At 37.7% G+C, this 13,210-nt stretch overlaps 1 protein-coding gene across 5 annotated transcripts in view; it reads right to left on the reverse strand.

The window, feature by feature from the left end:
- Positions 1 to 13,210, reverse strand: part of PCGF3 (polycomb group ring finger 3) — a 129,940-nt gene that overhangs the window by 89,636 nt on the left and 27,094 nt on the right. For all 5 annotated transcript variants that reach the window (XM_043970584.1, XM_043970583.1, XM_043970582.1 and 2 more), the window contains exon 2: positions 3,110 to 3,200. The gene's annotated coding sequence lies outside the window, so the exon portion shown is untranslated. The remainder of the gene's footprint in view (positions 1 to 3,109; positions 3,201 to 13,210) is intronic.

Genomic DNA, 13,210 nt, shown 5'->3' on the forward strand with positions numbered 1-13,210 from the left:
AAGAGCTCAAAAAGGACTTTATTAATCAAAGAGAGGTAAAAGAAAAACTGGGAAAAGAAATGAAAGTTATGCAAGAGAGAGTCAATAGCTTGGAAAAAGAAAACAACTCCTTAAAAAAATACAATTGGCCAAAGGAAAAGGAGGCGCAAAAGTTGACTGGGGAAAATAATTCCTTTAAGAATCAGAATTAAGCAGATGGAAGCTAATGACACAATGAGACATTAGGAAGCAGTAAAGCAAAATCAAAAGAATGTAAAAGTAGAAGAATGCATAAAATACCTCATTGGAAAAACAACAGACATGGAAAATAGATCCAGGAGGGAAAATTTAAGTTGGACTACCTGAGGGCCATGATCAAAAAAATTAATCAATGGATAAAGCACTGGCCCTGGATTCAGGAAGACCTGAGTTGAAAACTGGCCTCAGACACTTCACACTTACTAGCTGTGTGACCCTGGGCAAGTCACTTAACTCTCATTGCCCCACCAAAAACAACAACCAAAAAAAAAAAAAAAATCAATCAAGGAGAACTGTCCCAATGGCTTGGAACCAGAGGAAAAAAATGATCACCTGATGAAAGCCCTCCCCCCCCCCCCACAAACAATATTGTAGCTAAATTCCAAAATTATCAGAGGAAGGAGAAAATGCTGCAAGCAAGGGAGAAATAAGCAATTTAAATATCACGGAGTAAAATAAATAAATAAATATCAAGGAGCCACAATTAGGATCACACAGGACCTGGCAGCTTCAACATTGAAGGATCAGAAGGTTTGGAATATGATATTCCAGAGGGCAAAGGAGCTTGAATTGCAACCAAGAATCTACCTAGCAAAATTAAGCATAATCTTTCAGGGGGGAAAGATAGACATTCAATGAAATTGGGGACTTTAAAAATTTCCTGATGAAAAGTCCAAAAATTAATAGAAAATTCAATCTTCAAATACAAGATGCTAGAGAAGCACAGGCAGATAAAACAGGAAATGTTATTCAACAAAGTTAAAATGTTTACATCCCTACATGGGAAGAAGATACTCATAAATCTTAAGAAGTATTAGGGCAGATAGAAGGAGTGTGCACAGAGGGTGTGGGTATAAGTTGATTCTGATGTGATGATATTAAAAAAAAAAAACTTTAAGGGGTAAGATGTGGTTCATCCTGGATGAGGGTTTAGTTCACGTCTTCCTTTCTAGTACTTGTGGTACTTTGGCTCAAATCCCTTGAATTACTGTTCCAAATGGGGAAGGCAGAATAATCCTTGCTCCCCAATGGCATTTCCAGACTCTCCCTCTGCCACTATCACCCAGCAATCTCTCCTACTCTGAGGTATCTAATATCCATATTTATCATCCAATCTGTATCCTACAACTGACAATCCATTTACTGACTCAGGCACACTTTCCCTATTTTCTCAACAAATTCAGTACTTGGCTCACAGTGTTCATCTCTACCCCAACTCCTGTTCTCATACTGGGGGGACTTCATATTAATGTTCCCTCAAATATCCTAATTTTTCAGCTCCTCAATCTTCAACACCTATGCACTTTTCCATTCTGCCTCAGCTTCATAAAGGGATAGTCACATCTTTGAGCCTGCCATGACCTACAGGTGTTCAACTTCCCTGATGGAGAAATCTCAAAAGTTCTTTGTCTCATTACGATCTCCCATCATTCCATTTCTCCCTGTGCCTCTCCTCTATTCCCAAACTTATTCTTTGTCCTCAGTGAACCTGCTATCTCTCCACTTGTCATTATTTTGCCAGATCGTCACCCTTTCCATGGCTATAGTCTTCCCTCCCAATCTCAACCACTTAGTGAACCAGTTCAGCTCCAATTGCTGCTTTCTCCTGGTTCTATCTGTCCAACCATTGCTTCTCATACTCTTTTACTGATTCATCAAACATGTTATGCATATTAACTGTGGTTATACTCCAGGGTTCTCTCCTAGGCCCCATTATCTTTCTCTTTACATTCTCTAGGGATCTCATAAGTGCTCACAGATTCAATTACCATCAATGGTAATTTTGCCAATGATTCCCAGATCTATATATCCAGAACTTCTCTCCTCTGAGCTCAAGGCCTACATGACTAACCACTATTAGATAATTCAAACTGGATATTCCACAGTCATCTCAAAATCAATATGTTCAAAACCTAACTCTTTTCTTCCCCTAAAAACACCACCACCCTTCCAACCAAGTTTCCAATCTTGCTTTCATTCTCACTCACTGTATTTATCCAATCAGGTGATGAATCTTGTTCTTTCCATCTCTAGGACATCTCTTGAATTCATACATTTACCCCACTCACACAGCCCCCAACCTAGTCCAGGCCCTCATTACCTCATTACCAAGTAAGGAATACTTCAATAGCCTATTTAGTCTTCCAGCCTCAAGCCTCTCCCCACTCCAATCGATCCTCCATGCAGCCCCCAAAGGCATTTTCTTAAGATTCCTTGTTCAACACACTCTAAATTGTCTTGTGGACTAGAAAGAAATTCCTCTGTTTGCCACTTAAAATCTCTTCACTGCCTGGCCCTCTCCAATATTTTTATACTGATTCTCTCCTCCAAACTTTTCAATCCAGTCATACATGTCTACTCACTGAACTACACGAATGACCTTTCCCACCTCCATGCCTTTCCTCTGACTCTACCCCATGTCCAGAATACATTCCCACTTTCCCCCACCTCTTGTAATTCCTGGTTTCCCTTCAAGACTCAACTCAATCAAATCCGACCTCAGACACTTAACAGTGTGACCCTGGGCAAGTCACTTAACCCCAAGTGCCTCACTAAAAAAAAAAAAAAAGACTCAACTCAAGTGCCACTTTCTTCATTAAAGGAAAAAGCTGTTTCACCTGTACTTTTGGGTCCTCAGTGTTTGAAGGCCTGGCACACAGAAAGTGCTCAATAAAAGCATGTTCCCTGATTAGGCACTTACCTCCTTCTAACTGGAGCACAGCTTAGGGGAAGACTACGAAGTTAGTGGCAATACTTCCATTACTACAAATGTGAACTAAATTCTAGGCTCTTTGCCAAGTACATACTACACCACATATTTCTATTTTGTAAAAATTTAAATTAATGTTTAAAAAAAAGAAAATAAACTTACTTTAAAAACTAATCTTCATTTTACTTGTAAAAATACTGACGACAGTGTACCACTTCACTCAGCCTTTTGATATCTTGTGCAGCTTCACAAGCTGAAAGAAATTAATTTAAGGTTATAAATGGTGGCATAACGCAAATATAACAGTATATCACAAACTATGAAAATATGTTCTCAAATCCTTGTATGTCATCATTATAAATAATTTTGCACATTAGAACAAAAAGGACAGCCATTGTCACACATGCTTAATTTCACATGTCTGAGTCAGTCAACAATGTTTAATATCCCCACCAATCTACTGTACTATCTTCACTTCAAGGCCAACATCTCAAAATTAGAAGGGTTATAAGAGGTCATCTAGCCCAATCTGCACCTGAGGAAATATGCTCTCTCTACCACATGCCTAAAACGAATGATCATCCATTTATATAAAGGCCCAATGTGAGGGAAAATGAATTACCAATCAAGGTAGCCCACCACTCACTTCACTTTGGGATAGCACCATCTTTACCTCAATTCTAATTCTATTACTCCTAGCTCTGCCCACTGGAAACAGGTCTAGTTCCTTTTTTATATAACAGATCTCAAACCTGAATAACTGGGAGTTTATCTTCTTCCTCCCTTCTTGAGTGTTTTATAAAGTATTAGAAATGTCCCTAAAGAAAACTCAGAAGAACCAAGTCTTATACTAGACCAAATATACACAGAAGAGGACCATGCTGGAAGGGAAATAAATTGGAGGGCACTGAGGGAGGGATTCTTAATATATTTGAATTAATGGAAAACACCTAATGCTTAGGGGGAAAAAAAATCACAGAGCTTATTACACAAAAAGAAAAATTACCAATAACTAGAAACTCATGCTTACTTTCTCATTTTTACAAAATTTCCATGAATAATCTACACACAAACTGAAGACACCTTTGATGAAGGACTTAAAAGGTCTCAATGAAAGAACACAGATTTTTACAAATATTATACAGGAGTTCATATATTTATGGTTATACAATGACAGAAAGTCATAAATACAAGATGCCATTGTTTATTGGTGGGTTGGGTTTTTTTAAGCATCTGATTTGGTAATGCACCTTTTAAAGGTTTTCAAGGTGTCTTCTATGCATTTGTCAAAATCATACAACATTCTTCCAAAGATGTAATCTTGAGACATAAATGTGGGAGATGTAAACTAGCCAGAAGTGTTTTCCCATCCAGTCAAATGAAGAAGAGTTCCCAATAGAGAGTTGTGGCCCTATTTGTCTAGTCTCAGAACCCAGGGAGAGACTCCTAAATTATAGCCATAATTATTCAAGTGAATTTGATCTAACTATGTATTCATTCAAGTAGAGGAAAAATGTTTATAGTACAGGCCAGAGAGGTCAAAGACATGACCAGAGAGTACTGCCTAACTAAATTAAAATGTAATTGGGAAATGTTTAGCAAAAGAAGTAATAAGTAAAAATACAACATAGATGTTAATGTAGTGGGTCTTGTTAATTTTGTTTTAATGTTAAATTGTGATTTTCTATTTGAGTTTCATTCTACTGGACTAGACCATGACAGAGCCAAAGTATCAAAAGAAGCATCCATTCACATCTCTAATTTCTCATTGAGATCACTCTAAGAATTGTCAAGTTTGAATCTCTATCACTTGAAGGGCTACCCACAGGGAGCCAATTCAATTCAACAAACATTCAGTGGCTACTATGTGCAAGGCACTTCACTAAAAAAAAAAAAATGACAAGGTGTTTATTAAAATACTTACTCTGTGCAAAGAATTATGCTAAGTGCTGGAGACACAAAAAGAAAAACATGACAGTCCCTGTACTCAAGGAGATCACATTCTAATAGGGCAAGATAACACATGAGATTTTAGCTTAAAATGGGATGAAATGTATCCTATGGTTCTTGAGGTGCTGCAGTAAAGCAGACAGTTAATCGATCTTCTTTAATGCCATTACCAATAATAAAATCCTATCAGTTTCTAATGTTGGGGCAGCTAGGTGGTGCAGTGGATAGAGCACCAGCCCTGGATTCAGGAGTACCTGAGTTCAAATCCGGCCTCAGACACTTAACACTTACTAGCTGTGTGACCCTGGGCAAGTTACTTAACCCCAATTGCCTCACCAAAAGAAAAGAAAAAGAAAAAAAGTTTCTAATCTTGAACCATTTGACAGTACCAAGGACTTTGATGGCAAGAACTTTTCTTTTCTGAGTCTTCAGTAGTTGTGGGAGCTGATAGACAGATAGGAACCACAGTATCTGGGGGGGTAAGTTGTGAAGTCACCTCTCTAAAGAACAATGGCTATAGAGGCCATGCCTTAGCAGTGCTAGTGGTCTGGGTGGTGCTGCTGCTCCCAAAGCTCTTAGATTTTCCTGCTTGTTAGTAGCAGTTAGCCAATGGTTGGTATTATTGGTGATGTTGGGTTCCTTCCCCAGAAAGGTGGCTCCCCTCAGTGGTGGCTAGAAAGTCGAAACAGGAAACAAGGCCAGTGCTCTGAAGGGAACTGTGGTTTCTAGGGCTCTTAGGCTTATCTGCCCAGCAATAGTGATTGGTCAGCAGATTGGTCAGCACTGTGATATACAATCACAATGTATATCAGTGTCTATCACAATGTTTACTCACTAAATCTGAGGTCCATTAAAATGCCCATTTCTTTTCCTTATTAGCTGTCCAGCCATTTTTTCTATCCTATAGTGATGAAGTCAATTTTTTAAAACAAGTCTAAGGCTTTATTTACTATCAAAAGTATCAGAAAAATGTACCTAATATCCTGTTTTCATATTCTTCTAACTTCTCTGTCTTGAGGGGCACTGCTATAATTATCTGTCCCCAGATTACATGGTTTTTCAGTTACTGAACAGTTTGACTTGATTTTAATGATGACTATCTTCATTCCAACTTAAAAAGACTTCAACAGAAGATGGAATAAAATTTCCCTTTATTACATTTGGCTCAATGTTCTAGCCTACTGAGATGTTTTGGTGCACGACTCTGTCATTCAACATATCTTAGTTTTATGATCCTTGCCAATCTGAAAAGAAAGGGCACTTCTTGATGTCTTGCAGGTTAGTTTTGTTTTGTTTTTAAATCAGGTATCTTACATGTTCTTCTATTTAAAAAAAAAATAGTGGGGCAGCTAGATGGCGCAGTGGATAGAGAACCGACCCTGGAGTCAGGAGTACCTGAGTTCAAATCCGGCCTCAGACACTTAACACTTACTAGCTGTGTGGCCCTGGGCAAGTCACTTAACCCCAGTTGCCTCACTAAAAAAAAAAATTTAAAAAAAAGTTTAATTGATGTATTGTTTTTACACTAGAAACATTTACAGATTACCCCCACTCTGTGAGGTCTTTTTGTGACAAAATAAAGCAATTAAGTTAAAATATAGTGGCTTCATCTTAAAGCAAATAGAATATTCTATATCTGTAGCACCATCTATCTCTCTTTTTATTTAAAAGAAATCCATTTTCTCTCCTACACCATTAAAAAAAGAGGGAAGAGAAAACAAATTTCTCTTGAGAAATATGCACAGTCAAGCAAAACAAGTTCCTCCATTAACTATATCCAAATATGTGAGTGTGTCTCATTCTGTACCCTAATATTTTACCTCTTTGTCAGGAGGAAGATAGTATATTTCATCAGTGGTCCTCTGGAATCATGAATGGTCTCTGTATAGAATTCTTAGGTTTCAAAATCGTACAATATTGTTATATAAATTGTTCTCCTAGTTCCCCTTGTTATTCTTTGGTTTATAAAAGCCTTCAAAATTATTTTTATAATGTTGATGTTATAGTATCCAATGAGATAACATTTGTAAAGCGCTTAGCCCAGTGCCTAGACCGTAGGTGCTATGAAAATAGAAACATTAATAGTATTAGTATAATAGGAAGTTGTGCTCCTGGTTCTGCTCACTTCACTTTTTTCATCATTTCATACAAGTCTTTCCATGTCTCTTTGAAATCACCTATTTCCTCCATTGCAAGAGTATTCCATCACAAATACAACTTATTCAGTCATTCTTCAATTGATGGGTATACCTTTAGTTAACAGTTTTTGCCACCACAAAAAGAGCTGTGATAACTATTTTTGTACAACTAAGACCTTTTTCTATGTCTGACTTCTTTTGGATATAGGACTACATATAATATAATACAATACTGTGGATAACAGTCAGGATCCAAAAGGATCTTAAAAGGCTAGAGCATGCAGTTAAATCTATTAAGACAAAATTCAGTAGGGATAAATGTAAAGTCTTGCATTTAGGTACAACAAGTGTAATATAGAGGAGGCATGAATAGAGAGCATTTCTGAAAAAAGAGCTGGGATTTAGAGCTGTAAGATGAATGAGTCAGCAGTGTGATGAGGCAGTTAAAAAGCTAATACAATCTTGGGCTGCCTTAAGAGCTTTAACTCGTCTGGAATATCTATGTTCAGTTCTGGACACCACAGTTTAAGCCAGAATGTCAAGAGGAAGATAACCAGAATGATGAAAGATCTTGACATGAATGGAGAAATGGTTAAGGATTTAGGCATATTTAACCTGGAGAAAAAAAGAAAGAGGGGCCATAATGGCTTTCTTCAGATATTCTGAAAGCTTGTTATGCGGAGAAGGCCACACCAGGACCAATGGGTGGAAATTGAAAAGAGGCAAAGTCAAGTTTGATGAGGAAATAATTCTTAACAATTCAAGATAGTTTAAAAACAAAACAGCCTACCTTGAGAAATAGCAGGTTACCCCACCTGGAAGTTCTTTCAGCAGAGGTTATATGATCACTTATAAGGAACAACATAGTGGACATTCCTTTTGTGTACGGTTTGGCTGCTGAGTTCCCTTCTAATTCTCAAAATCCGTAATTTCTTTGTAGTAGTGTCAGGAAGATTTGGTTTTAAATCCCTCCTCTGACACTCAGTTGTGTGAGTTCAGGGCAGGTCACTTAACTTCCCAGTTCCCACTTAAATGCCAATTCCAACAATGGGCAAGTCACTTAACCTCTTTAAGCCCCAATTTCTTCATCTGTAAAATGAGGATATTAGCCACTTGAGCCCCTTCTAGCTCTGCTATGATCCTGTGACATGGGTTCAAATCCCATTTCTGACACCTTCTGCATGGGCAACATTGGACAAAGCATTGAACTTCTTTGGGCCTTGGTTTCTTCCTTTACAGAAGGAGGGAGTTAAACTAGATGGCTTAAGGATCTTTTGTCCAAAGATCACTCCACAAGCATTGTGTTAATCACTTGTCTGTCAGGCACTCTACTAAGTGCTGGGAATACAAGCAAAAACATCCCAGGGCTCAGGGTGCTTCCATTCTACTGGAGGAGACAACACATCTAAATTGGAGCCTGCGAGGTAAAGGTAAATAGCAAGATGCAGTTATCTATCTTAGAGAGGATGGACTAGAGTCTAGGGGGAGCAGGAAAGGCTTCCTGCAGGAGACTGTACTTGGAGCCTAGTCCAATTTTAAGTCAGGTGTTCTAAGAATCAGAGGATGGAGGAAGAGCTACAGTCAGTGCAAGGGAATGGTGATGGGAGATGGAAGAACATGTTTGAAGCCCAGCAAGATGGCCAGTGTGGCTGGATCCCAAGAGGGTGTGGAAGGGGGTACTCAAGTATAAGAAGTCTGGAGAAGTAAGAAGGAGCCAGACTGAGAAAGGTTTTAAGTGCCAAAGACATTTCTATTGGCTCTTGGAGACACTGGAGTTTACTGAGCAGTGGGGTACCATGGTCAAACCTCTGCTTTAGGAAAAACACTTTGTGAGCAGAACCAGAACACTGTCCATACACAGGAACAGCAAGACTGTAATGATGGTCAACTGTGAAAGATTTAGCCACTCTGATCAAGGCAATTCTAAAGGACCTATTATGAAAAATGCTACCCACCTCTTATCTCTATATATTCCACAAATTATATTATCTTGTAACCTCCCATTCCCATTAAGACTGCCTGAAATCCCAGATTTTTTTCCCCCTTTACAACCTCAAAATCTTAGGGTCTGGAAAACCTGGCTCTGGTCAAGTAATACCGAATCCTTTATTGCCCTTCCCAGGGTTGCTCTTCTTATGTTCCTGAAACACTGTGCCAAGAAGACCAGTAGAAGCATCCCTCATTCCTACCTGTGGACTCTTCTTGCCAGAGAAGATAAAAGGGGAGAATTTTTGCCATAGCAGACACTGACTTAGTAAGCACAGGAATGAGGAGTACCAGACCTTAGTGTTTTGCATATGATAGAAAGGGGAACAGTAAAGAAAGGGATACCTACGCACCTGGTCCTGTGATGACTGAACAGGGTTGCCTTGTAGTGCTGAATCCCTAGAAGCAACACCCCCTACACAAAGGCACTTTGCCTTGGGTATACAGGTTTAGTCTCCTTCAGAACAGGTGCGTTGCTGCCCCAGATATCCAGAAGCTGAGCCCCGAGTTGTCTTACCGTATACTCTGGCATTTTGCCCTAGATGTCCCAAGGCTGAGGCCTGAAATGGATGTGAGATCTGGAACTATACCTTCATCAAAAATTGATGTGGTCAAAAAATGTGTAACTCTGCAATCAACTGGGTGATGAGCTTCAAACTTACATAGGCTGATCAACTCAAGACTTCAGGGGGAGGAAATGTAAATTATAAATTTACATTAGGTACAGATAGTGAGTTTACCAGTGGTGGCACATAATAGGCTCTTGGTGATTGATTTTATTTTAAATTATTACATTATTTTTTTTAAAGATACAATTTGGGGGTAGCTAGGTGGTGCAGTGGATAAAGCATCAGCCCTGGATTCAGGAGGACCTGAGTTAAAATCCGGCCTCAGACACTTGACACTAGCTGTGTGACCCTGGGCAAGGTCACTTAACTCTCATTGCCTAGTCCAAAAAAAAAAAAAAGATGCAATTTGGATTTTGAGGTTTTATTTGGAGATTCACTATAAATTCTATTTGATTATTTATATTTCTTGAGACTGACTGTAGGATCATAGCTTTAGGCCTCTGAGATTGAGTCCAAACCCTTTTTAAAATGAGGAAATAGAACCTCTGAGAGGTTGTGACATGCCTACAACAAATCACACAGGTAATCAGTTAGCAGAGCCCAGCATATGAACTAGGGTCTTAGGTTTCTAAAGCCTAGCTCTTACCACTAATATTGCACATCATAAAATAGTAATTTCTGAAAACAAACCAACAAAAAAAACCTTTTTTAAAGAAATAAAAGCTTTATTTTTTTTCCTTTTTGTATGCCTAAATTTACAAAGAAACAATGGCACTAATCAGGTCTGTTAACTAACTACTTATTGTTTGTTATCTCCAGAAACATCCTGAGTATGAGTACTGAAACATTTCTGATACTGAATGTGATCTTCAAGACTTAATGATGACTAAAACTGCATTGGATAGGGTAATCAAATTTAGTAATTTTAAATCTAGAGATCTCACCCAACTAAAGATCAGGTCCATAACGCAGCCTGTGCTTACTTATTTATAGCTTTTTTTAAAAGACTGTTAATTTATTGTTTCATACTGTTTCATTATAAATCATAATCCCTATTTCACAATGATTTTGAATGATACCTGTGTCTTGGTTGTCTTCACAAAATTTAATTCGAAACTTTTTTGAAGAACCTAATATGTGTAGCACATTTTGCTACCTATTGAAGATACAGAGAGGAAATAAAACTTACTACCTAATGGGGAGATTTACACACAATTATCAGGAAAAAAATAAGTAGAAAGGAAAAGTCAAAATGAAATGAGGAATTTGAGCAGCTGAGTGATCACTTTCAACTACTAGACTGTGGGAAGATTTCACAGAGGAATAAAGAAGAGGGGAATTTCAAAAAGTAGAGGAAAATGTAGTATATTTTGGGGGGACTGCATGAGCACGAACAAGGAGATGGGAGGAGGCAAAGTGAGAAGCAAGTTACTGAAATAAATCCTTTGGCTTGTGCTTGAAAGGGGGGCTTGGAGGAGATAAGGCTGGACAGGCAGGTCTGGGCCAGGTGATCGGGGACTTTCAAAGCCAGCACCCAGTGTTTATACTTGGTCAATGGGATGCAGGCAGCTCTTGAAGGGTGCTGAATGGAAGTTACATAAGCAGAATGTTCTATTAGAAAAATTACATGGACAGCAGTGTGAAGGATAAAATGAAAATTTGATCGGATTAGAGAAGGGGTATATTTTAAGCAAACCTAGGAAAATAGGTAAAAGGGTCAGGAAGGAGGTGGAGAGTGGCATTGTATAAAAGGAAGCCAAAAGAGAATATGCGGTAGAGTAAGGAAATCTATGAGCCAGAGGAGGAAAATGTAGTAGGAAGCATTTAGGTGAGTGACGAAGCCAGAGCTTCATTGAACTAGGTAGATCCTGTAGACCACTTAGCTCTGGCAGGAATAATTAGAAAGAATATATATATATATATATATATATATATATATATATATATATATATATATATATAGCTGAGCAGGAAAAGCCACCAACTTGACAAACCACACACATACAACTATAGACAAATAGTTTTCTGTGTAATGCAAGAGACCCTTTCAAGCAGCACATAAAAGTCATAATTTTCATATTATTTTAATTTTTTGCGCAAAAACAAAATTTGCTAATAACTGGAATGTTACATCTATTAAAATACTCTTCCCTTTTCCAACTACATACCTGTATAAGGCCAGATTTCTTCATATACTTCAACTAAAACAACATACTTCAACATACTGAGTACACAAAAACAAATTAAGCCCAATAGTAAAGATTTGCAAAAATATGTAAAACAATGTCATTCTTCTCATAATTTTGGGGGGCAAATAATTATTTTCACTAAAAATATTTGTTAATGTAATGTTTTTTATTGTTATTTTAAATGAATTAAATATTTACAAATATTTCATTTTAATATGGTAAATATCAACAGATAGAACCCACATAAACAAAAGCTGGTCCTCAATGTTTGATTATAAAAGAGTCTCCAATAATTTTATGGGCATAAGGGGGTCCTGAAACCAAAATGTTGAGAATTGCTGCTATAAAACAGTATCCATAATGAACACTGATGCAAAATTTCTAAATGAAATATTACCAAAGAGGCTAAAACAAAAACCCAAAAATGATACGCTATGATTAGTCTGGATGTCTACCTGGAATGCAAGGTTGGTAATATTAATAACAAAATGAACAAAAATCATCAACTGATGATCAATCAATAGAGAAAAAACTTGACAAAATACCACAACCAATTCTGCTATAAGCACTAGAAAGCACAGGAATAAATCATCCTCTCACTTCAATGACAAAGAATACCTATCTAAAATCAAAAGCTACCATTACACAGTGTGTCCCAAAAATCTTAGTGCCATTTAAAGCTATTTAAAATAGGGACACTATATGTGTCAGGCATCAAGTTAGGAAAACTCATCTTCCTGCATTCAGATCTGATCCCAGACACTTAGAAGCTATGTGACCCTGGTAAAGTCACTTAATCTTGTTTGCCTCAACTCTAAAATGGGATGAAGAATGAAATGGCAAACCACCCCAGTATCTTGGTCAAGAAAATCCCAAACGGGGGCAGCTAGGTGGTGCTCTGGCCCTGGATTCAGGAGAACCTGAGTTCAAATCCAGCCTCAGACACTTGACACTTACTAGCTGTGTGACCCTGGGCAAGTCACTTAACCCACACTGCCCCCCCCAAAAAAAGGAAAAAAAGAAGAAAAAAAAGAAAATCCCAAATGGAGTCATGAAGAGTCAGACACGACTGACACAAAAAATATGTAATTAGCTAGAATCCTTTCCAATAAAATCAGGAGGAAAACAAGTGAAAACACGACCACAACTTCCATTTAACATATTAGAAATGCTGACTATAGCAATAATGCAGGAAAAAATTAGTATAAGCATTAAAGAAAAGGCAAAAAGATCATTTTTTGTGGATGATGAGATAGTTGACCCTGTAGGTAATTAAGTACACTAACAGTTAACTGAAACAAATTTGCAGTATATAAAATAAATCCACAAAAATCCTGAGCATTTATATACAATGTTCTACACAGAACGTCCCAAAAGTCTTATTGCAGGTTTTTGTTAAATCTTTAATAGTTAAAATTTTCATAGCTAAAT

Source organism: Dromiciops gliroides, chromosome 6, assembly GCF_019393635.1.
Source record: "Dromiciops gliroides isolate mDroGli1 chromosome 6, mDroGli1.pri, whole genome shotgun sequence".
Lineage (NCBI taxonomy): Eukaryota > Metazoa > Chordata > Mammalia > Microbiotheria > Microbiotheriidae > Dromiciops > Dromiciops gliroides.